Source organism: Zea mays, chromosome 10 (genome assembly GCF_902167145.1).
Source record: "Zea mays cultivar B73 chromosome 10, Zm-B73-REFERENCE-NAM-5.0, whole genome shotgun sequence".
Lineage (NCBI taxonomy): Eukaryota > Viridiplantae > Streptophyta > Magnoliopsida > Poales > Poaceae > Zea > Zea mays.
The window spans coordinates 63,164,470-63,190,411 of NC_050105.1; the positions used below are offsets into that span (position 1 = coordinate 63,164,470).

The window sequence follows — 25,942 nt, forward strand, 5'->3', positions numbered from 1 at the left end:
AAGTTTTTGCTTTTCAATTTGGTGCCATTTGCTCAATTACATTTACATGTGATAATGTTTACAAATGTGGGTGTGGAGGGAAAAACCTAGGTAACACCTGGGGTGTTACACTACTATTATTGTTAATTCAATAATCAACAAGATCATATGTGTTGGATTGTAATATGGAGTGACCACCTAGGAAAACAGTGCAACCACGAGTGCTATCATGGCTCTGGCTTTGGCAACTAACCAAATATGCTTAGTGCCTAGTAACCTTACCTAAAATATGGGCAAAAGGGGCAGTGGTCGATGGTGGCAGTTCACGTTAACATGGGGACATAGTCTTGGCTAAGCTACCTCACCCAGAGGCCCTACTCACCAGCTTAGAATCCTTGAGGGTTGCTTCGTACTAGGTATGTTTGGGGAAAGCCTCATAGTGGATCCCGAGCCATTCACCTTAGATGTGAATTCGGGACACGCGAAACTAGGCTAGAGGGGAAAAACAACTTGTGGGTAAAGTTGTACCACCTCTGTAGAGTGTAAAAGTTGATATATCAGATGTTCTCACGATTATGAGCGGCCTGGACCCTCACATCATAATCAAACATGAAGATGGAGATTAAATCGTGATCCCTTTTGGATTCAAGTGGTTCACTTAATTGTTTTGCTTAAGTGGTTTTGAGGTGATGAATATTGTTTATGATTAATTGGGTTTGGTAAATACTTACACTTAGTAAGTAGATGTTGCTAATAAAGTTGACCAACCAAAATGCTAATAGCATGAACCCTAGCCTATTCTTGTTAAGCTTTGCATCTTTTTCCCACTTGTTGAGTACCAACCATAAGTGTACTCACTGTTGCAAATATTTTGATCAGAAGGATGTGAAGAAGAAGAATTTGCGAAGACATCAATGATGTCTAGATCTAGCGATGCGCTAGTCATCTTCCTGTGGAAGATTACCCATGAGAACTGTTGTGCTGTGATGGAATAATGTTTAAGACACTTATGTTATTTGAGTTGTAATAAATTACTCTACTCTTATTTATGGTTTGAGAATTGTCTTTTGTTATTTTACACTTGTGACGTCAACATATATGTGGAAAATGGATCCTGGCACACATGTGCTATGCATTCAGTTTTGCCTCTAAAACTGGATGTGCCAGAAGTGGTATTAGATCTATGTTGACCCTAGGTCGCTAGATTTGTTAGAAATGGAAATCCATGTCTATTCAAAACTTGTCCAATTTTCTCTCATAAAAATTTACTTTGTATACTGGTTTATCTCTCTTGAATTTACTCATCTAAAACTTGTTTCTCGATCAGTCAAATGGATATCACCAGGAAGGCTGCATGCAAGAGCACCGATGGGCGCATCTGCATCAACACCAAAGTCTTTCCCCCACCTTGGCCACTTGAGGCTGGACCTTCTCGCATCACAGTGGATGACATTACTGAAGGCTTTGATGAGGAGACTGAAGACCAAGAATTGGAGGTTGAGCAGTATTGATGATCCACAATAGTGGGATTTGGATTCTAAGTTTCTATAGGAGGCTCAGCCTAAGTTGCCTGCAGACCAATGATACCGAAAGTTGTGATCTTGGATGATGATTCAGAGCAACAACTTTCAATCACGAGAAAGTCTTGTATGCATTTGAAAGGCTTGAAGGAGCAACCTCAAACTGGTGGGATGCATACACAGCAGCTCACGCTGATGCTAACAACATCACTTGGCAAGAATTCCACAATAGCTTTCATGCTCACCACATCCATTCCAGCATTATGAAGTTGAAGAAGGAGGTCCTGTCACTCACCCAGAGTCACATGTCTATCAATTAGTATAGAGATAAATTCACTCAATTTTCTCGTTATGCTCCTGAGGATGTGGACATTGATGAGAAGCGCCAAGAGCGTTTCTTGGAAGCTTTGATTGCACCTCTCAACTGTAGAACCACAACGTTCCAAATTTCAATACTCTGCTCAACAAAGCTATCAGCCTTGAGAGTAAGATGAAGGAGTTGATTGACCATAAGAGGAAGTCCTAGTATCAAGGCCAGTCTAGCAGGAATGTTTGTTACTTGTAGAGCATCCGGAGCTCTCATTCTCGCTTCGTAGGTCAGAGTGGGAGCTATCAAAACCAGATTAAACGCTCAGGCCAGTAGACCTAGAAGTACAACCGGCAAGGGCAGAGGACTGGTGGAAGTCAGCAGAATCGTCAAGGAATTGCCACGAACACCCCAACAAAGACTAGCAACCTAGTTTCCCTAGTGCACCCCAATGGCTGTTTCAAGTGTAGAGAGGTTGGGCACTATGCCTATGCCTATGCCTATCCCAAGAGAAATTTCTAGACAGCACAGACTAATAACAATCAAAGGTTAGCCTAGAGCGCACCCGCACACAAATCTCAAGGCAAGGGCCAGTAGAGCCAAAACAAGGGCGGAATCAATCATGTAACTGTGGAGTCGGTCCCAGAAGGCACAAATGTGGCACTCATTATGTTTCTTATCAACTCCATACCTCCATCAGACTTATTTGATACTAGAGCATCTCATTATGTCATAACAGAACAATTAATGGAAAAGCATAGAATACCGAGTTATCCATTAAAGAGGAAGTTATTAATTAGTTCATCTAGAGGTGAAATGAGGGCCACACACTCATGCCCTCAGGTTAACCTTAAGATTATGTGGATTGATTTCCTAGTAAACATAGTTGTCCTAAGGTCTAGTGGAATTGATGTGATTCTTGGATCCGACTAGTTGAAGAGTTGCGACAAAGTAATATCATGTGCCAAGAGAGCAGTCACTTTGACAACCCCGCAAGGAGAAAGAATTGATGTCAGTGTCAGCATGCCAGCAGAAGCAGATGCCATGATAAATCAAGTGGAAGAGAAGTCTCTAGAGAACATCAGAGTGGTTAGTGAGTACCGAGACATATTCTCGGAGGAACTACCAGGTATGCCACCTAATCAAGATGTTGAATTCTCCATCGAGCTAAAACCCGGCACCGCACCTATATCTAAAAGGCCATATAGGATGGATGTTAAGGATTTAGGTGAACTGAAGAAGCAAATAGAAGAACTACTATAGAAAGGTTTTATCTAGCCTAGATCAACACCATGGGGAACCCCCATACTTTTTATGGATAAAAAGGATGTCTAGGATGTGCATCAATTATAGAGATTTGAATAAAGTGACCATTAAGAATAAGTACCCACTATCTCAGATTGAAGATCTGTTTGATCAGATGAGGGGAGCCAAGGTATTCTCGAAAGTGGATCTAAGATAAGGTTACCATCAACTAAAGATTCGACCTGAAGATGTCCCCAAGGCGGTATTCACCACAAGATATGAGTTATATGAGTTTTTTTGTCATGTCATTTGAACTGACTAATGCCCCTGCATACTTTATGAACTTTATGAATAAAGTATTCATGGAATACCTCAACAAGTGTGTGGTCATGTTCATCAATGACATACTTGTATATGCTCAGAATGAAGAAACACATGAGGATCATCTAAGGCTAGTTCTCTACAAACTTCGTAACAATTGACTGCATGCAAAATTCACGAAGTGTGATTTTTGGCTAAAGGAAGTTTCTTTCCTATGACACATTATCACTGATCGTGGAAGAAAAGTGGATCCAGGCAAGAGTTTTGAAATATTAAACTGGCAATAACCGAATGATGTGTCAAAAATTAGGAGTTTACTTGGATTAGTTGGTTATTACGGAAGGTTTATTGAAGGATTCTCCAAGATAATGAAACCTCTCACCTCTCTTCTTGAGAATGGTAGAGTTTAAATGGGATTAAGCTTATTAGAAATGCTTCAAAGAACTCAAGGAGAGGCTAACAATTGCGCTAGTGATGGTCTTGCCAGATATCCATAAGGGATTCGATGTCTATTGTGGTACATCACATTTAGGACTTGCATGTGTTCTAATGCAAGAAGGTAAAGTGATAGCATATGCTTCAATGTAGTTAAGGAAGCATGAGAAGAATTATCCAACCCATGACTTGGAGTGAGCTGCCATAGTGCACGCTCTAAAGTTTTGGAGGCAACATATGATTGGAAACAAGTGCAAAATCTTTAAGGATCACAAGAGTCTGAAGTATATATTCACAAAAAAGGATCTGAACCTGTGACAACGAAGATGTCTTGAACTAATCAAGGATTATGACTTGGACATTCAGTATCACCCTGGTAAAGCAAATGTCCTGGCCGATGCTTTAAGCTGTAAGAGTCAAGGCAACACAATTATTGCTCATTTGATGCCACAAGAATTATGTTGGGAAATGAAATGACTCAACTTTGGTATGCTCCCACATATAGAGGCAACGATTATGGAAGCGGAATCAACACTAGAGTAAGAAATTCGTAAGGGTCATGAGTCAAATGAAAAGATTAAGGAAATCAAAACCATGATTAGTGTGGGAAAATCTTCAGAGTTTATAGAGGTTGACCAAGGTACCGTTCGGTTTAGGAATAGAATCTATGTGCCTGAGGATGACCACCTTCAGTAGTTGGTCTTAAAGGAAGCACATGACTCAACTTATACTATACACCTCGGTACTACCAAGATGTACCAGGACTTAAAGGAGAAGTACTGGTGGTATGGCTTGTAAAGAGGTGTAGCCACTCATGTAGCTCTTTGTGACGTAGGCTAGAGAGTAAAAGTAGAGCATCATAGGCCAGTAGGTTTACTTCAACCTCTAAAGGTGTCCGAATGGAAATGGGAGGAAATCGGTATGGACTTCGTAGTTGGATTATCCCATACCATAGATGGCTATGACTCTATTTGGGTTATTGTGGATAGACTGACAAAAGTTGCACAATTTATACCAGTTAAGACCACCTATTCTGGAGCCAAGTTGGAAGAACTGTATATGGCCAGGATTGCGTGTTTACATGGAGTCCCTAAGAAGATTGTGTCAAACCGAGGAACTCATTTTACCTCACGTTTTTGGGAAAAGTTACACGAGTCAATGGATACCAAACTCAACTTCAGTTCAGTATATCATTCGCAGGCAGATGGTCAGACTGAGAGGACAAATCAGATTCTAGAGGATATGTTTTGAGCTTGCACTCTTAAACATAGTGGAAGTTGGGACAAGAGTTTGCCCTATGCAGAGTTCTCTTATAACAATAGCTATCAAGCGAGTCTCAAAATGGCCCCATTCGAAGCCCTTTATGGAATAAAGTGCTGAACACCCATTTATTTGATTCAAAGAGGAGCAAGTCAAGTTTTGAGACCAAAAATTCTCCAAGAGGCAGAAAACCAAGTACAAATCATCATAGAGAATCTCAAAACAGCCTAGCTTAGACAAAAGAGTTATGCCGACAATAGAAGGAGAGTTGACCTTTGAAGTCGGGGACTATGTTTATCTCAAGGTTCCCCTATGAGAGGTCTAAGAAGATTCAAGGTCAAAGGAAAGTTATCTCCTCATTACATTGGACCATTCCAGGTCTTGGAAACAAAAGGTGAGGTAGCCTATTAGTTGGAACTACCTGCTTAGTTATCATATGTTCATGATGTGTTTCACATATCACAACTTAAGAAGTGCTTAAGAGTACCCAAGGAACAGTTACCCTTAGAAGAGCTTGATGTCAAAGAAGACTTAACATATTCAGAATACCCAATGAAAATATTGGAAACATCACTTAGAATCACTCAAAGTAAACTGATTAACATGTGCAAAGTCCAGTGGAGTCACCACTCGAAAGATGAAGCAACTTCGGAAAGAGAAGATGAGCTTAGAGCAAAATTCCCCCAACTTTTTGCAGAAGTTCCTTAATCTCGAGGACGATATTCTTTTTAGGGGGTAGGTTTTGTAACACCTCAATCCATCTCTTAGAAGTAGTTGAGTTGAGTATGAAACCATTAGAGAAGAGATATATTTTTCATACAAAAAGAGTTGGACTCTTTTTTTAATGCATTCATTTTTGGAGCATGGATTTTGCATGATAAATAATTGCAAGGATTATTTGATACTCCAACTATTTTTAATCCTGAAATAAGATATCCTATTTCTAAATGTCTCATGAATTTTATAAAGTTTTAAAACATATTTCAAGTGTATATGAGCATGAAAATGAAAAGGAAAAAGAAAAGAGTTTCAAAATGAGAAGAAAAAGGAAAAGGGGCTTTATTCCTCTCCACTGGTCGGCGGCATCTTTCGGCTCAACTGGCCCACCCCCGCGCCCCCTTTCCTTTCCCTCCCTCTCTCTGACGTCTGGGTCCCGCTATCAGTCATTCCTGTTCTCCTTCCTCCGCTCGCTCGCACCAGCGCCGGACCTCGCCGTGTTGTGCTTCCCGCGCCAAGCCACTGTCGGTCGATTCCTTGCCCGAAGTGGAGCATGCCAAGACCCCCTTCCTTTTCTCTGCAATTGCCCTCGATCCTTTCCTCCACCCGATGCGAATTTCTTTCCCCATTCACGAGCGCTGTCTATGGTAGGTGGCTGGATCTTCAATCATCGGAGATATCCGTTGTTCTAGAGTCGATTCGCCCCAGCTTTGTCCCTATAAGAACCACCCAATCCCCCATCGTCGATCACACGCATTGACACCCTCTCCCGTGCTCTCCTGCCCTCTGCTCATGCTCACCATCGCCGCCGCACCGCCATTGCTCGTGGCCAAGTGCCTTTGAAGCTTCTCTACCCACGCTAAGGCTACTGTGGTGGAGCCCAAAGATTGTTGCTGCTTCTCCGCATCTTCCCCGACTCGGTCCAGCCCTACAGCATCGCTTCGACCTCACTGGAGCCCCACCGGCCGTCGTTCCTCATTGTCAGCCGTCCCCACCGCCTCAGCCCCCCTTGGTAAGGCCTCAGTCGCATTTGCCTTTACCCCTTGCTGCTACCTAAGCCATCCCCAGTCAATCTAGCCTCCCGGAGCTCCGTATCGACCAACTCTAGCGAGTCGTTGGCCGTGTGCCACCGTGCGCCATGCCTCCTCTCCCTCCCCCGCTCGTTGGCTTGTGGATCTGTTCGCGCGAGCTGAGTCATGCATTCTGGCCTGTCGGATCTGGATTGTGCGCTTAGGGTTTAATGTAGTTTAGTTAGCCGGTCATTTAAGTCGTGGTCCTCGGATTTGGATCGAGTGGCCACCAGTGGCTGATACCTCTTCAACTAAGCTGACCTGCCCTTTTTAATTTTAGCCCTTAGATCACCCTAAAATGGCTAACCTTTGGAAGCCATTCAAATCGTAACTCATAAGAAGTTTTGTTCAAAAAAATACGAAGAATTGATTGAACACATGGCAAGAAGTGTTTATCGCTTCGGCCCAAAAACACCTAGGAGTCCTATATTCATCGAGCATCGTCCTAGCCATCTCAACAAGGGTCTGAATCTTGCGCTCAACAATGCCATTTTGCCGATGCACATACGGAGAGGAAAACTAATGCTTGAGTCCCAAAGAAGGACAAAAGGTCTAAAAAATGAGTATTCTTGAATTTTGTGCCATTGTCACTGTGAATCGCTCTCATGGCATTTTTGGGAACTCATTTTGCAACCTAAGAATCAAGTCTCGAGCATGAGCATATGTCTCATCTTTCGCCTTGATGGAGAACACCCAAGAATAGCGAGAAAAGTAATCAACAACCACAAGCACATTCCACATCCCCTAAAAAGAACAAACCCGAGTTGGACAAACAATGTCCATATGGAGCAATCCATCGGGTTGTGAGGTCATCACCTTGGTGACCGAGGAATGAGAAGCAACAACCATCTTACCGTGGTAACAAGGGTGATAGACAAGATCGTTCTCAAATTTCAATTTAGGCAATCCTTGGATGAGGTCAAGTGAGCTCAAACAACACAAAAGATCAAATCTTAAGTGACCTAGACTCCTATGCCACTTACAAATCAAAGAGGAAGATCGTACCAAAAGACATTGAAAGGGGCTAGAAGAATGTGAAAAATTAGCTCAAAAAAGTCATCCAAATGGACAAAACTAGCAAACAAGATCTCCCTTTGCATCCAAAATGCGAGAAAGACCCCTCTTCAAGCGCACCTCATAGTCGTCCTCAAGGGATTGTGAAACAAAATGTAGATTGAAATGCAAGTTCAAAACCAAAGCAACATCCTTGAGCACAAAGTTCTCGTGCACCCGAATGGTGCCATGACAGATGACCTTACCTCTTGACTTATCCCCAAATGTGATGTATTCTTTACCAATCATGGGATCGAGGCTGGAGAACCATCTAGAGCTTCTAGTCATATGGCGTAAACAACCGGAATCCATGAACCACATGTTCTCCGGGCCTCCGTCCTGTATCAATAGAAAGACATGGGATGAGCAAATGGCACAACACTAGGGTTAGGCCCTCTTTGTTTCAAATTATAATTTAGCCAGATTATATAATCTAGTGCAAATAATCAAAAGGATAAACAAACACCTAGATTATAGATCCAGATTATATAATCAAATACCCAGATTATTATAATATCATAATCTCCTCAAGAGTAGCTTATCTTAGATTATTTTTGATAAAAGACCCACTACCCATGGTTATGTGAATTGAAATTACGATAATCTGCCACCCTCTTTTTCACCTATCGGTATCTCAAAGTCCATCGTACCCTACTGTGCAGTTGCCTAGGAGTCCACACCGCCACCGCTCCTTGGGAGTCCACACCGCCGTTCGAGAAGCCCGGAGTCATGGTCAAGAAGGTCCTCGTGGAGTCGTAGCCCAAGGGGCAGGGCGCCACCGTCCTCGCGGAGTCGAAGCCCGAGGGGTAGGGCGCCACCGTCTTTCCTCATTCTCCACCAGGTATGACTATTTGTACACATGTTTTATTTTGAATTAAAAACTATGTTTTTTAATTTTATGTTGGAAATAAAATTGTAGGAAAATTTTACCTCTTGACTCTAGATATCCAAACCATAAGGGTTATCTAGCTCCATACAAAGGTGTGAAATACCATTTGCCAGAGTTTAGAGCGGGACCACGGGCAAGTGGAAGAAAAGAGGTATTCAACCAATTACACTCCTCTCTTCGTAATCATATCGAGCGTTTCGTCGGTGTTTTGAAGATGAAATGGAGAATTTTACTAGATTTACCAAACTATCCAATGTCGAAGCAGTCAAAAATAATACATGCATGTATGGCTCTACATAATTTCTTTCGAGACAGCAAACTGGCCGACGAAGAGTTTGATCGGTGCGATCGAGATGAGAACTATATGACAATTCATCCAACACAACAAGATAGTACAAGTCAATTGGGAGATGATGAGGGAGAGGTCGACATGAATAATATTCAAGATCAAATTGCAAATGCATTGTTTGCTAGGAGAATGTAATTTTATTTATAGATACTTTCTTGTGCATAAATAAGATGTACGAACTGACAGACTTCTATTTTTGTATCTTCAAAATATTTATATGAATCGATAGAATGACATACCTACAAAAAATAAATCAAATAAAAAACAAGGGCATTGTTGACTTTGTGTGTTAGGTAACAATAATCTGCATTTGTATAATCCAGACTACCAAACAGATATATACAGATTATAATCTAGACAATTATAATCTGGATTATATAATCTAGATTATAATCTAGATTATATAATCTATAATATGAAACAAACATGCCCTTAGTAAACTGTGAAGAATACCAGCGCTGCAGCATTTACCCCTGAAAAGTGTTAGGGAAAACACCAAACATCATTAGCCCCATAGGGGGATAGTGATCACCACGAGAAGGAAACTGTGGTCCACTAGAGAAGTGAGAACCAAAGCCTCGGTATGGGGTCCTTGGCCATATGGCACACGACTAGCACCCCGCGGGGCATGACCACCACGTGGTCTCATTGCTTGAGGCCTAGAAGCATGAGGAAAAGCACCTCTAGGCCTCATAGGACACCTCTGAACAAGAGAACCATGAACACCATGAGAAAGGTGGTTCATGTTCCTTCTAGTCATCTCTCTTCCTCCTAAAACAGAAAGCAGCCAAATGCCCATCACTCTCACAATACTCACAATGGTAACTCACCTCTTAGTTAGGTGGAATCTGTTTGTGGGAGTGGGGCTTTTTTGGGTGGCTATGGTCCTCTAGGAAAGGGATCACTAGAGATGTTAGGAAGGGTGTCAAGTGTGTTCCTGAGATGGTTAAAGTTTGGACACCACACTTGTTTCTAATGAGGGGCTCTTGGAGGTTCAACAAACAGTTCATCTCTCACAATAGGGGTGGCAGATTTGGGTGGAGTGGTTTTGACAAGTTTGGAATGGCTGAAGGTTTCTATGAGGGGCTCAAACCACTGGACTCATCAACCTTGCCAAATCGAGCATCACTCCTAGCCCTAACAGCAAAGCCTAACCCCGTCCGACAGTTCCCCTCCGACTGACCATCATGCCCAATTGGGGCTCACTGCTAAACACCTAGCTCAAGACTGATCGAAGGTATTGTTTTCCTCTTTGATCCTTGTCTTGTCGTGTTTGCAAGATTTAAGAGCAGACTGCAAACCCTCACAAAGAGCACACTATGTGTCACACCTAGATTTAAGGGATAAATTAGGATGCATCTCATATGTGCGCCAAGGAAGAACAACACACATAATAACAGAATGCATAGAGATAAATGTCATAAATATCATAAATGTTCTTATTACATAGAGGAAGTCTTACAAAAATAAATGATAAAGTAAAGCGAACTAAATATTATTCTCTGGCGCCACAAAGTTGACTGAGAGACGCCACCTAGATCAAGCCGAATGCCTCAGTGTTAGGCGGCTCCTCTTTGACCACCTGTTCTTCTCCTGTGGGGGGTGTGTGAGACAGCAAGAGTGAGCTCACATACGTTCATAGCTCAACAAGTCGTGGGGAATAATGTGCATGAACTCACCAAAGGTGGGAGTTCATGTGAAGTGTAAGGCTGATCAACAAAGTAAGGGCTGAAGCTGAGCATTACTTTTATAAGTTGGTCAAAATTTTATTAGCAATTACTAAGTGTAAGTAAATACCAAACACTAATAATAATAATAATAAAGAAAAGTAATAATAAAATAATCCCAAATACGATGCAAATGTCAAATTAAATTTAAGTTCCATAAATTAATCATGTGAGGGTCCGAGCTGCTCATGACCGGGAGCACGGCTAGTATACCAGTTTTACACTCTGCAGAGGTTGCACATCTTTACCCACAAGTCATGTTACCCATCTGCCAAGAGACGACCAATCCCATACACCTCTACTGAGGAGGCGAGGCAGGTAACACTACGAGGCCTTTACAAAGTTCCACTAGCTTCAGAAATCCCGCTACAGTTTATAGGAAGCTCCAGTGCAGGAATCCCTCACCTGACCGCCATCGCAGCAAAATCAACCCAAGGACCTCCGTACACTGACCACTCCCCTACTGCCCTTGCCCCTTTCGGGTAAGGAAGTCATCCACTAGCTTTCCTAGTTAATCAGCCAAGGGCGTCCCATTAAACCCTTGTGGTAGCACTGTTTTCCCGGGATGGTCGCTCCATGTTCCCATTAACATAATGATCTTAACATGAACAGTAATAATAAAAATATAATAAAAGAGTAATCATGAATAGTGTATCTCCAATTTTCCATACCCAAATCCACATAAAGCAATAGCAGGTACTACCCAAAAATATTTCAGTGGTGAACAAGGTATAAAGATAACCAAAACTGGGGTGACCTAAAGGATCCCATCAAAATTAACCTATGCAGATCATTATAATTAATAAGAACATGGCTGGGAAAAAGTAAGTGATCAAGGGCACAACTTGCCTTCAATGAGCTCCTGCTTAGCTACTTCTACTTGCTGAACCTCAGAATCCACAGTGGCTTGCTCGTCGACTCGCATCAACACAATACATACATAGTATAGCAAAAATTAACATCACACCAAACATGTAATTAAAAATACACAATAATAATCTAGACATTAAAATAAGATTATTGGAACTGGAATCATTAAATTTGGAGTTATATATTTTAAGATATGAATTTTCCAAGGTTTTATGTATTTAATACAGGATTAAGTGATAGATAAATTTTAAATTGTCTTTCATGTCAAAACAGTGGCACAATTTGATAAAGAATAAAATTACAAAATTAAAGGAAGTGGAATGGATTAATTTGGAGCAAGTATGAGTTTTCTAGGAATTTAACAGATTCTAACATTTATTTATGAATTAAAAATCAGTTTTTGTTTTATTTTCTATGGTTTCTCTGTCCTCTAGACTTGGTCTCATTTTCCAGAAAGGTCAGGGGGCTGCTCGCATAAAATCCTAGACTCAGTGAACAATGTATGTGGACGGCGGGTTCTATATAGGAAAAACACAGGGGCACATGTGTAAAACTAACCCGCGAACGGGTATCGGGAAATGCTGACCGCCAGATCAGAATTCTACGCGCCTGATTAGATCCGCAGCGGTGTGAACCGGAAAGGAACAGGTACCGTTCGATCGAGGATCGTTGGCCTAGATCAACTACGCGAAGCAACACGCCCAGGATTTAATCTCGTCCGCGAGACGCGGATCGAACGGTTGAGCTTCTATTGATCAAAGCGGTATCAAAACTCTAATCCTAACCGTCCGCGGTCGATTCGTCGGCCTCGATTTAAAATGCTGAGATCTAATCTCGACCCCACAATTGCCATCGGAGGGTCCCGGGCTTCCCGACCCAGGGGGTCTCCAGATTTAATCCTGGCCACTCAATCCGATCTAACGGTCATCCGACCATCGTCTCCACCTAACCCGAGCGCCACCGCGCCAGCTACCTATGTCGGCGGTCCTCCAGCGAGGGATTTTCCACTGATCACAGACTCAAATCCCTCCCCAAACGTTCTACGCGCAATTCACAACCTACTGAATCAGGTGAGAAAGATATTACCTTCGATTACCCGATTGTTGACACTCGGCCACGATGGTAGGCACGCCCATGGTGAAGACTGCGGTTCGGTGACAAATTCCGGGGCCCCCCTTCTCCGATCCGCAGCAGCGAGGCCACCGGCACGTTCCTCTTGGCACGGCGGATCACCCGAGCACGAATTCGAGGAGACGACGTCGACGAGGATCACTAATTTGAAGCAGGCGACTCCTATGCCCTCACGTTCTCTCGGTTATGGTCGTGGGTGTGTAGATGAATGGCGATAAGGGGGGTGACGGCGCGCGAGACCTTATATGACCGAGGCGAGTCGGTTAGGGAACCCGCTACTTCCCCGCTGGTGGCGAGATTAGCGACGAGCGTTCGCGGGAGGTCGCGTCATGGCGGCGTGGGCAAGGTTCTACAGGCGCGCGCACATATGAGGACTCTGGCATGTGGGTCCCGCGAACGCAGTGTAAGGCTGCCCAGTGGGCTCCGTCTGTCAGGCCGACGGCGCGCGCGAGTGTGCGAGCAGGAGACTGATCCGTGGGGCCTGCTGTCGGCGTGCGGTGTCCAGGGTAAGGCGCACGGGTTATAGCCTGACGGGCGGGGCCCGTATGTCAGCGTCCATGGAAGAGTGGGTTGTGCGAGGTAGAGAAGAGAGAATGGGTATTGGGCCAGATTGGTGCTCTGCGGCCCAGGTAGCTTTTTATTCTTTTCTTCTTATCTTATCTTTTCTTTTTCTTTTATATTTTTTCCCTTTTACTTTTAAATCCTAATTTTAATTTCAATTTAGATTCAAACTTTTGTGGCTCATCATTTACAAATTTTATTTGTGCACTAAAAGTACTAAGTTTGAGAATATTTATTTAAAAATATTATATTATTATTTTTTATATCCCTTCTCTTTTTGTTCTTATTTTCCAAACCCTAATTTCAAATTAGGGTTTAATCCAATTTCTAGTATTTATTATCTTATTATTATTATTTTATTTAATGCACAAACATATAAACTCCACATGATGCATTTTCTTTTATTTTGGTATCATTGGTTTTAATTAATCACTCTCAATTATATGTGTGCTCTTTTTATGATGCATATATGGCACATAAAATGAGGAGACCTCTCTATATTCTTTGTATACAAATTTGAGTATTACAAATCCTACCCCCCTTACAAAGAATCTCGTCCTCGAGATTTAGGAAGGTCTAGGGAAAAGATGGGGAAAATCTATGTGAAGCTCTTCTTCTCTCTCCCAAGTAGCTTCATCTTCTCCGTGATGACTCCACTACACTTTACACATCTTTATCACCTTATTTCTTGTAACTCGAGTCAGTGTATCAAGAATCTTGATAGGATACTCCGTGTAAGTCAAATCACCTTGAACACTAAGCTCTTCCAATTGGTAACTGTTCCTTAGGGACACAGAGACACTTCTTAAGTTGAGACACATGGAATACATTGTGCACATCAGATAGATTATCAGGTAGCTCGAGTTGATAGACCATCTCTCCAATTTGCCTAAAAACTCCGAATGGTCCAATAAAGCGAGGGGACAATTTGCCCTTAACTTTAACTCTCCTCAATCCACGTAGTGGTGACACCTTGAGGTACACATGATCTCCTTCCTCAAATTCCAGTGGTCTTCTTCTAATATCAGCATAGCTCTTTTGCCTGGTCTGAGCTACCCTCAAATTCTCCCGAATTATACAAACTTGTTCTTTTGCCTCTTGAATAAGTTCAGGTCCAAAGAACTGTATTCCCCTAGTCTGATCCAATATAGAGGAGTCCTGCATTTCCTGCCATACAGAGTCTCGAACGGTGACATCTTCAGACTGGCCTGGTAACTATTATTATATGAGAACTCAGCATAGGGTAAACTTTTATCCCAACTTCCTCCATGTTGAAGAGCTCATGCTCTCAACATGTCTTCCAATACTTGGTTAGTCCTTTCGGTCTGTCTATCCACAATCACCCATATCAAATCATATCCTTCCGGGTACAAGGCAATCCAGTAATGAAATCCATACCAATCTCTTCCCACTTCCACTCGGGTATCTTTAGTGGGTGCAATAGTCCAGCTGGCCTCTGGTGTTTAGCCTTAACTCTTTGACATGACATCGCACATAGCCACATGTGCAGCTACATCTTTCTTCAATCCATACCACCGGTATTTCAGCTTCAAATCCTCATACTTCTTGGTACTCCCAGGATGAATAGAATAATCTAAGTCATGGGCTTCCTTTAGTATAGTCTCTCAAAGGTTATCAATCTCAGCAACAGATATCGTGTCCTTGAACCACACAATGCCTTGTTCATCTTTCATGAATTCCGGACCTCGACCTTCAGTAATCAGATCCTTAATCTCTTGTATCTTAGCATCACCAATTTGTCCTTTGCGGATTTGTTGCTCCAAAGTAGGTTCCACTTCAATAGTAACTCCTTCAATGTGAGTAACTATCCCCAGGTTAAGTCTCGTGAAATCCTCAACAATCTCATCGGGTAGCTGGGCAACAACAGATGAATGAACTTGCTCCTTTCGACTCAAGGCATCTGCAACCAAATTTGCCTTGCCTAGGTGATAGTGAATCTCCAAATCATAATCCTTAATAAGCTCCATCCAACGACGTTGACTAAGGTTGAGATCCTTCTGAGTAAATATATACTTCAAACTCTTATGATCTGTGTACACTTGACACTTGGTTCCCATAATATAATGTCTCCAAATCTTAAGTGCATGCACTACGACTGCCAGTTCTAAGTCATGAGTGGGGTAGTTTAACTCATGTTTCCGCAATTGACGAGACGCGTAGGCGATCACATGTCCTTCTTGCATGAGCACACATCCCAAGCCTTGGCCACATGCATCACAATAAATATCAAATCCCTTCTGTGGATCTAGCATAACCAACACCGGTGGTGACATCAATCGCTTCTTTAATTGATCAGAGCTGTCTTGGCACTTCTCGTCCCACTTAAACTCTCTTCCCTTCTCCAAAAGTGAGGTCATAGGCTTAGCAACCTTAGAAAATCCTTCAATAAATCTCCGATAATATCCTGCAAGTCCCACGAAACTTCGAATCTCAGTAACTGTAGTGGGTATGCTCCACACCACTATCTCCTTGACTTTAGCAGGATCCACTGATATCCCTCCATTAGAAATGATATGTCCAAGGGATGGCACCTCATCAAACCAAAACTCGCATTTACAGTACTTGGCGTAGATTTAATTATCTCGTAGCTTCTGTAGCACCCATCTCAGATGTTCCTCATGATCACTATCACTCTTGGAATAAATAAAAATATCATCGATGAAAACCACGACGAATCTGTCCAGATCATGAACACCTTATTCTTCAGATCCATAAAATAGGTTGGTGCACTAGTTAGTCCAAATGACATAACGGTGAACTCATATAAACCACATCGGGTCGAGGAATCCGTCTTGGGAATATTCGATGGCCTAATCTTCATTTGATAGTAACCCGATCGGAGATCAATCTTCGAGAATATCCTAGCACCTCTCCTCTGATCAAATAAATTCTCAACGCGGTGCAACGGATACTTGTTTTTCATGATAACATCATTAAGGGACCTATACTCTACACACATCCTTTGCAATCCATCCTTCTTCTATACAAACAGTACCGGTGCTCCCCAAGGTGAGGAACTCAGACGTAAGTAACTAGCCTCTTGTAATTTCGTTAACTGCTTCTTGAGTTCTTTTAACTCTTCTACAGACATCCTATATGGCCGTTTAGAAATAGGAGCAGTTCCAGGTAAGAGATCTATGACAAACTCAACTTCCGTATCTGGTGGCATCCCTGGTAACTCCTCTGGAAAGACATCCGGAAAATCCTTAACCACACGGATGTTGTCACCAACAAACTTCCCATCGACTAAGAATGCCGATAGTTTGGTGGCGGTAGTTACTGCAATTCCAACTTCAAATCTTTCTCCTTTGGAACTGGTGAGTTCTATGGTTCCTTTAGCACAGTGTATAAATTGCCTTTACCTTTCTTAACCACGACATACCAAGGATCACGTCTATAGTGCTCTCTTCTAACACTATAGGGGTAGCCCATCTAGGTTAGAAACACAGGGGACGAAAGAAAGGATTGTAGACAAGGCAGTGATTACGAAGCATGTTACTTTGGGGATTTATTAGCTAAGTGTGTCACCTACTAAAGCTAATTCATTACCTTATGGTGGTACATGCTAAGATGCCCGTCTATACTATTTCAATCAATCAAAGAAGCAAATCAGGCATTGATCATCGGCACAATCAACCAACATTTTTTAATAGAGAAAATAGTTTTAATTTTGTCTTAGGTTTCCTATCTCTTAAAAGATCGTAAGTGTAGGATTCCAAGGTGTGAAATCCATCTTGTCTTAGAGTAGAAAAGATAAGAATGATCAGAGTAGAACAGTAGAAGGTGAGACAGGATCAAGGTAAAAATAGAGAGAATCAGAGTAAAGTAAGTATAGAATGAATCAGGATAAGGTAAGTAGGTAAGGGTTTTGTCCATTTCTATTTAGGTTTCGTCCTACAGTCAATATTTCCTCTGATACCACTTCTGTCACACCCGGATTTAAGTGACAAATCAGGATGCATCTCATATGTGCGCCAAGGAAGAACAACACACATAATAACAGAGTGCATAGAGATAAATGTCATAAATAACATAAATGTACTTATTACATAGCGGAAGTCTTACAAAAATAAATGATAAAGTAAAGCGAACTAAATATTATTCCCTGGCGCAACAAAGCTGACTGGGAGACGCCACCTAGATCAAGCCGAATGCCTCAGTGTTAGGCGGCTCCTCTTCGACCACCTGTTCTTCTCCTGTGGGGGGGTGTGAGACAGCAAGAGTGAGGTCACATACGTTCATAGCTCAACAAATCGTGGGGAATAATGTGCATGAACTCACCAAAGGTGGGAATTCATGTGAAGTGTAAGGTTGATCAACAAAGTAAGGGCTGAAGCTGAGCATTGCTTTTATAAGTTGGTCAAAAATTTATTAGCAATTACTAAGTGTAAGTAAATACCAAACACTAATAATAATAAAGAAATGTAATAATAAAATAATCCCAAATGTGATGCAAATGTCAAATTAAATTTAAGTTCCATAAATTAATCATGTGAGGGTCTGAGCTGCTCATGACCGTGAGCACGGCTAGTATACCAGTTTTACACTCTGCAGAGGTTACACATCTTTACCCACAAGTCATGTTACCCATATGCCAAGAGACGGCCAATCCCATACACCTCTACCGAGGAGGCAAGGCAGGGTAACACTATGAGGCCTTTACAAAGTTCCACTACCTTCAGAAATCCCACTACAGTTTATAGGAAGCTCCAGTGCAGAAATCCCTCGTCTGACCGCCATCGCAGCAAAATCAACCCAAGGACCTCCCTACACTGACCACTCCCCTACTACCCTTGCCCCTTTCGGGTAAGGAAGTCATCCACTAGTTTTCCTAGTTAATCAGCCTAGGGCATCCCATTAAACCCTTGTGGTAGCACTGTTTTCCCGGGTGGTCGCTCCATGTCCAAATTAACATAATGATCTTAACATGAACAGTAATAATAAAAAGATGATAAAAGAGTAATCATGAATAGTGTATCTCCATACCCAAATCTACATAAAGCAATAGCAGGTACTACCCAAAAATATTTCAGTGGTGAACAAGGTATAAAGATAACCAAAACTGGGGTGACCTAAAGGATCACATCAAAATTAACCTATGCAGATCATTATAATTAATAAGAAAATGGCTGGGAAAAAGTAAGTGATCAAGGGCACAACTTGCCTTCAATGAGCTCCTGCTGTAAAGCCCTAAAGTTGATATAAGGATAATAATAATAATAAATAAATACATGTATTTATATAAAAGTGTTTTAGGAATTATTTCCTTTTCTTTGTGCACACTCAATTAAGGGAATTAAAATAGTTAAATAGCAAATAAATAATATAAAAAATATAATTGTAGTTCATGCTAAATTTTTGTTTTGTATGAGAACGTTTGAATGAAAATTTGAATTTGGAGATTCACAAATTTTAAAAAAATTAAAACAGAAAACAAAATAGGGGATTAGAAAGTGAAAAATATAAAAGAAGAAGAAAAAAAACACTCCCCTTGGCCGAATGGGCCAAATCTACCCGGCCCAGTTCCACGCGCGCCTACAGCCTCAGCCCAGCATGCCCTGTCCCACTGACCGGTGGGTCGTCCGTGTAAGTCACTGATGCCCACACCGGTGTCACCTACATGTGGGACCCTATCATCAGGGGCTTCTCCTACCTCAAACAGAACGCGCAACAAACTCCGCCGCGATCGGCGCGAGGAATCCGTCCGCGAACCGATCGATCGTCAGCTCACCCGGTAGCTATAAAGTCGAGCCCCCTCCCCAACAACCTCCCCATGGCGAGCACCCCACAGCGGCTGGGCTCCTCCATCGTACCCCGGCAGCCTCTAGCTCACCCGCCTCGCCGCCCATGTCAACGGTGCCCATGGACCAAAACAGCACCCAGCCTCCCTCGTATACAAGCTCCCTTGGATCCATGGCATCTTCCCCCTCCACGACTTCTTCCAGCTCTGCTGGACGCCCCTCTTCCTCTGCTAGCGCAGGGGAGCACTCCTTCCCTTAGCCTTTGGCCGTGGTCGCCCTCTGGTGGCCGTGCCGCCCCACCCCTGCATTCTGTCCACTAGACAGCTCCTGGGCCTAGATCGTTGGCTCGATCTAGCGGCGAGAGCCGCCCAGGCATCTCCGTCACACCGGTGCCTCCGCTCGGCACACCCTCCCCTCGGTGCGCGCTGCTGCCCCCTTGCCGTGGCGCCCGCTGGGTGTGTGCCTACGCGCTTGGCCGGTGTATGGAGGGAGAAAGGGTGTTGCCGCCGCCATGGATCTGGCCGCGCCGTCGTGCACGGATGGGAAGATGGGAGATAACCCGGTGACCGTCAAATTATGATGAACGGTGGGAGATCACAGAACTACTCGCCGGAGTACCTACTCTACTGCGGGTCCGTACACCACCAACAACAGTCGTATGTACTTCACTAACAGCGGTAAGATCGTTACCTTGATGTCCGCCGTCACCCTCGCATCACTTGTAACCAATCGGGTAACAGTTTTGGGCATGGACGCGCAAAACCCCGTTCGTGGCCATGGTGTCGTCGCGGTTGGGATTGGCCACCGTTGCTATGCGCGGATTGAGGTAGGAGATTGCCGGTGGCCGTTCATCAGATGATGGGCGACCCAGATTCAATCTGGTGAGCCAGCACGCTAATGTATCATCGTGACCATTGATCAATTAGTGGACGACTCAGATCGGGGCCTCGTAAACCATTTCGCTTCAGCGATTCTGGTTCCTTGTATCAGGATCCGGTGGCTAGAATGCGTACCGCTTTATCAAAACCCTTGTTTGATCATGGGCGTAGGATTTCGATCCTACGGATCAGATGGACAGATACCCTTTCGGTGCGCATGTTTTGCATAAGAGCCCCTCGCTAACTTTAAAATAAAACCGCCGTCTAGTGCGGGGGAAAAACTGTGTCTTAAGCGATTTTATGAGTTAGACCCTTGGTTCTCTGTTATTGTGTGCACAGCCCAGGACTCAGAGAAAATAGGAGAAATGAATTTAGAAAATGAATTTCCAATATAAAAAGAATTCCATAACTTGATTAATTCATAGAAAATTCATATGAAATCCAAATTAATCCATTCCAATTCCTATAATTTTGTAATATTATTTTTTATCATTTTGTGTCACTGTTTTGACATGAAAGCCATATTAAATTTGATATGCTAATTAATCTTGTACAAAACACCTAGAATCTTTAGAAATCCATAACTTAAAATCTATAACTCCAAAATTAATAATCTCTGTTCCTGTGATCTTATTTCAATATGTAGATTATTAATATGTATTTTGCATATATGTTTGGTGTAATGTTAATTTTGCCTATACCATATTTGTTTGTATTGCTACGACTAGCGCGAGGTCACGAGTCATCTGAAAAGCAAGTTGGTACTTGGAATCTCAAGTCCCAGGCAAGTTGTGCCCTTGATCACTTCTTTTTACCCAGTCATGTTCTGATTAATCATAATGATCTGCATAGGTTAATTTTGATGGGACCCAACAGGTTACCCTAGTTTGATTATCTTTATACCTTGACTCCACTAAACTTTTTTGGGTAGTACCTGCTATTGCTTTATGTGGTTTTGGGTATGAAGATTACACTATTCATGATTATACTTTTGTTATCAGTTGTTATTTATTGTTCATGTTAAGATCATTTTGTTAATTGGAACATCGAGAACCACCAAGGAAAACAGTGCTACCCCAAGGGTTTATGGACGTCCTTGGCTGATTAACTAGGAAAGCTAGTGGATGATTACCTTACCCGAAAGGGGCAAGGGCAGTAGGGGAGTGGTCAGTGTAGGGAGGTCCTTGGTTGATTTTGCTGCGATGGCGGTCAGTCGAGGGACTCCTGCACTGGAGCTTCCTATAAACTGTAGCGGGTTTTCTGAAGCTAGTGGAACTTTGTAAAGGCCTCGTAGTGTTACCCTGCCTCGCCTCCTCGGTAGAGGTGTATGGGATTGGCCGTCTCTTGGCAGATGGGTAACATGACTTGTGGGTAAAGATGCGCAACCTCTGCAGAGTGTAAAACTGGTATACTAGCCGTGCTCACGGTCATGAGCAACTCGGACACTCACATGATTAATTTATGGAACTTAAACTCAATTTGTCATATGCATTGCATCGCAGGTGATGTTGTTACTTTTGTTCTACTACTTAATTGGGTTGATATTTACTTATACTTAGTAATTGCTAATAAAATTTTGACCAACTTTAAAAGCAATGCTCAGCTCTAACCATCCTCTTTGGTAAGCCTTACACTTCACGTGAGCTCCCACCTTTGGCGAGTTCATGCACATTATTCCCCACAACTTGTTGAGTGATGAACGTATGTGGGCTCACTCTTGCTGTCTCACACCCCCCACAGGTCAAGAATAGGTACCACAGGATGAGGCGCATGGAGGATGCTGCGATGTGTTCGTGAGAGGTCTAGGTCGTCGTCTCCTAGTCAACTTTGGGTTGCTGGACCGTTGTCTCCTTATAATGTATTTATTTATTTATTTTGTATAGAACTCCTGTTATTTAGTAAAGATGTGACATTCGATCCTGTGCCATGATTCATCATATGTGTGAGACTTGGTCCCAGCACACCTGGTGATTATGTTCGCGCCCGGGTCTTGGTGCCCCGAAACCCGGGTGTGACAGAAGTGGTATCAGAGGAATGTTGACTGTAGGATGAAACCTAGATAGAACTGGACAACCAATACTTACTTTCCTTACTCTGATTCTTTTCTAAACTCATCTTAATCTTTTCTCGTCTATTTTCGCTTTACTCTGATTATTCTCACCTTTTCACTTCTAAAGACAAAAGTGGATTTCACACTTTGAAATCTGGTGCCTAAAGTGACTTTTAGGAATAGGAGACCTACTCTTAGGAACAAAAAAAGAAAACTGTTTTTTTTTGTATCTATATGCTTGAATGTTTGTTCTTGTGATACATGTCTGATTTGAATCTTTGATTGATTGTGATGAGTTGTGGAGTAATGTCCACGATTACATCTACATATATGTATAGGCATAAATAAATAAATAAATAAATAAAAACATAAGATGACTATACAAACTAAGAATATCCCCCATTAAAATATATCTAGTTTAATGGCCATCTTATCTTACAAGGTTCTCTCTTATCTTAATAGATCCATCTTATCTTAAAGGATACTCTATTACCTTAGTGGATTCATCTTATCTAGAAAAGATTTTATGTCATCCTAATAGATCTAACTGACCTCAAAAGATTCTACCTTATCCTTATGGATTCATCTTGCCCTAATTATATTTATCTTATCCTAAAGTAACAACCAAGATCTAATCCAAAATAATGATATCAGATCTAAGTTATATTTGTCTGACTAAAACCACACGACTTATCCCACCCTGATCATGATCTAATCCAAAGTAATTAGATATGATCTAGTCTAATCTAATTATATCCAATCTAATCTAGATCATATCTAATCTAATATGATTTAATCTAGTAAGAGTTCCTTATTGCTGGTACAAAGGATATGGCCATACCCTAATTGACTTAAGCCTAAATTGGTGACTTAGATCAACTCGGCCATACACGACAACTTGACCTACATGACAGGCTACATAACTTATCCAACCAATATAGAAGCAAACAACCGAACCAAATTCTGACTAATCAGCTACCTAATAACTCTTTTTCCCGTTAACTCGGATAAAGACACCAAGGTCGGAAAAGAAGAGATCAACCTCGTCAAGGAAGGAGAGAAGTCAAACTCAACCTTCAGTTGCATTGCCACTCAACACGGAGTCCTTTTTCACCCTAAACTTTCTTACCCCAGGCTATTCTTGCCCTAACTTACCTATCCTTTATCCTACATAATAAGTGGCTAGGTATAGAAGATACCCATGCATTCCTAATCAATTCCTTATAAAAAAATTATTATGAAAACATGTGTGCTTAAAACCACTTCAAAAAACACTCGAAGCTAAACTACAACCAAAACATATGGCTTTCTACATCCCTTTTCTTACAAATCTCGAGGACGAGATTTCTGTTAAGGGGGGTAGGATTTGTAAAGCCCTAAAATTGATATAAGGATAATAATAATAATAAATAAATACATGTATTTATATAAAAGTGTTTTAGGAATTATTTCCTTTTCTTTGTGCACACTCAATTAAGAGAATTAAAATAGTTAAATAGCAAATAAATAATATAAAAAAATATAATTGTAGTTCATGCTAAATTTTTGTTTTGTATGAGAATGTTTGAATGAAAATTTGAATTTGGAGATTCACAAAATTTAAAAAAATTAAAACAGAAAACAAAATAGGGGATTAGAAAGTGAAAAATATAAAAGAAGAAGAAAAAAACACTCCCCTTGGCCGAATGGGCCAAATCTACCCGGCCCAGTTCCACGCGCGCCTAGAGCCGGAGCCCAGCACGCCCTGTCCCACTGACCGGTGGGTCGTCCGTGTAAGTCACTGATGCCCACACCGGTGTCACCTACGTGTGGGACCCTATCGTCAGGGGCTTCTCCTACCTCAAACAGAACGCGCAACAAACTCCGCCGCGGTCGGCGCGAGGAATCCGTCCGCGAACCGATCGATCGTCAGCTCACTCGGTAGCTATAAAGTCGAGCCCCCTCCCCAACAGCCTCCCCATGGCGAGCACCCCACAGCGGTTGGGCTCCTCCATCGTACCCTGGCAGCCTCTAGCTCACCCGCCTCGCCGCCCATGTCAACGGTGCCCATGGACCAAAACAACACCCAGCCTCCCTCGTATACAAGCTCCCTTGGATCCATGGCATCTTCCCCCTCCACGACTTTTTCCAGCTCTGCTGGACACCCCTCTTCCTCTGCTAGCGCAGGGGAGCACTCCTTCCCTTGGCCATTGGCCATGGTCGCCCTCTGGTGGCCGTGCCGCCCCACCCCAGCATTCTGTCCACTGGACAGCGCCTGGGCCTAGATCGTTGGCTCGATCTGGCGGCGAGAGCCGCCCAGGCATCTCTGTCATGTTGGTGCCTCTGCTCGGCACGCCCTCCCCTCGGTGCGCGCTGCTGCCCCCTTGTCGTGGCGCCCGCTGGGCGTGTGCCTACGCGCTTGGCCGGTGTATGGGGGAGGGTGTTGCCACCGCCATGGATCTGGCCGCGCCGTCGTGCACAGATGGGAAGGTGGGAGATAACCTCGGTGACCATCAAATTATGATGAACGGTGGGAGATCACAGAACTACTCGCCAGAGTACCTACTCTACTGCGGGTCCGTACACCACCAACAGTAGTCGTATGTACTTCACTAATAGCAGTAAGATCATTACCTTGATGTCCGCCGTCACCCCCGCATCACTTGTAACCAATCGGGTAACAGTTTTGGGCATGGACGCGTGAAACCCCGTTCGCGGCCAATGGCGCTGTCGCGGTTGGGACTGGCCACCGTTGCTCTGCGTGGATTGAGGTAGGAGATTGCCGGTGGCCGTTCATCAGATGATGGGCGACCTAGATTCAATCTAGTGAGCCAGCACGCTCATGTCTCATCGTGACCATTGATCAATTAGTGGACGACTCAGATCGGGGCCTCGTAAACCATTTCGCTTCAGCGATTCTGGTTCCTTGGATCAGGATCCGGTGGCTGGAATGCGTACCGCTTTATCAAAACCCTTGTTTGATCGTGGGCGCAAGATTTTGATCCTATGGATTAGATGGACAGATACCCTTTCGGTGCGCATGTTTTGCATAAGAGACCCTCGCTAACTTTAAAATAAACCCGTCATCCTGTGCGGGGGGAAAACCGTGTCTTAAGCGATTTTATGAGTGAGACCCTTGGTTCTCTATTATTGTGTGCACAGCCCAGGACTTAGAGAAAATAGGAGAAATGAATTTAGAAAATGAATTTCCAATATAAAAAGAATTCCATAACTTGATTAATTCATAGAAAATTCATATGAAATCCAAATTAATCCATTCCAATTCCTATAATTTTGTAATATTATTTTTTATCATTTTGTGTCACTGTTTTGACATGAAAGCCATATTAATTTTGATATGCTAATTAATCTTGTACAAAACACCTAGAATCTTTAGAAATCCATAACTTAAAATCTATAACTCCAAAATTAATAATCTCTGTTCATGTGATCTTATTTCAATATGTAGATTATTAATATGTATTTTGCATATATGTTTGGTGTAATGTTAATTTTGCCTATACCATATTTGTTTGTATTGCTACGACTAGCGCGAGGTCACGAGTCATCTGAAAAGCAAGTTGGTACTTGGAATCTCAAGTCCCAGGCAAGTTGTGCCCTTGATCACTTCTTTTTACCCAGTCATGTTCTGATTAATCATAATGATCTGCATAGGTTAATTTTGATGGGACCCAACAGGTTACCCTAGTTTGATTATCTTTATACCTTGACTCCACTAAACTTTTTGGGTAGTACCTGCTATTGCTTTATGTGGTTTTGGGTATGAAGATTACACTATTCACGATTATACTTTTGTTATCAGTTGTTATTTATTGTTC

The 25,942-nt window shown here is 42.5% G+C and overlaps 1 long non-coding RNA gene across 2 annotated transcripts; it reads left to right on the forward strand.

Annotated features, from left to right (window-relative positions):
• Positions 1–6,200: 6,200 nt before the first annotated feature.
• LOC103641138 (uncharacterized) lies at positions 6,201–9,379 on the forward strand. Of its 2 annotated transcripts, XR_560134.4 has the most exons (4): positions 6,220–6,796; positions 8,570–8,748; positions 8,827–8,947; positions 9,112–9,379. It is a non-coding gene; the product is annotated as an uncharacterized lncRNA (long non-coding RNA). The 2 variants fall into 2 exon arrangements; XR_560133.4 differs by having other exon boundaries at positions 6,201–6,796; positions 8,827–9,379.
• The last annotated feature ends 16,563 nt before the right edge of the window (positions 9,380–25,942 follow it).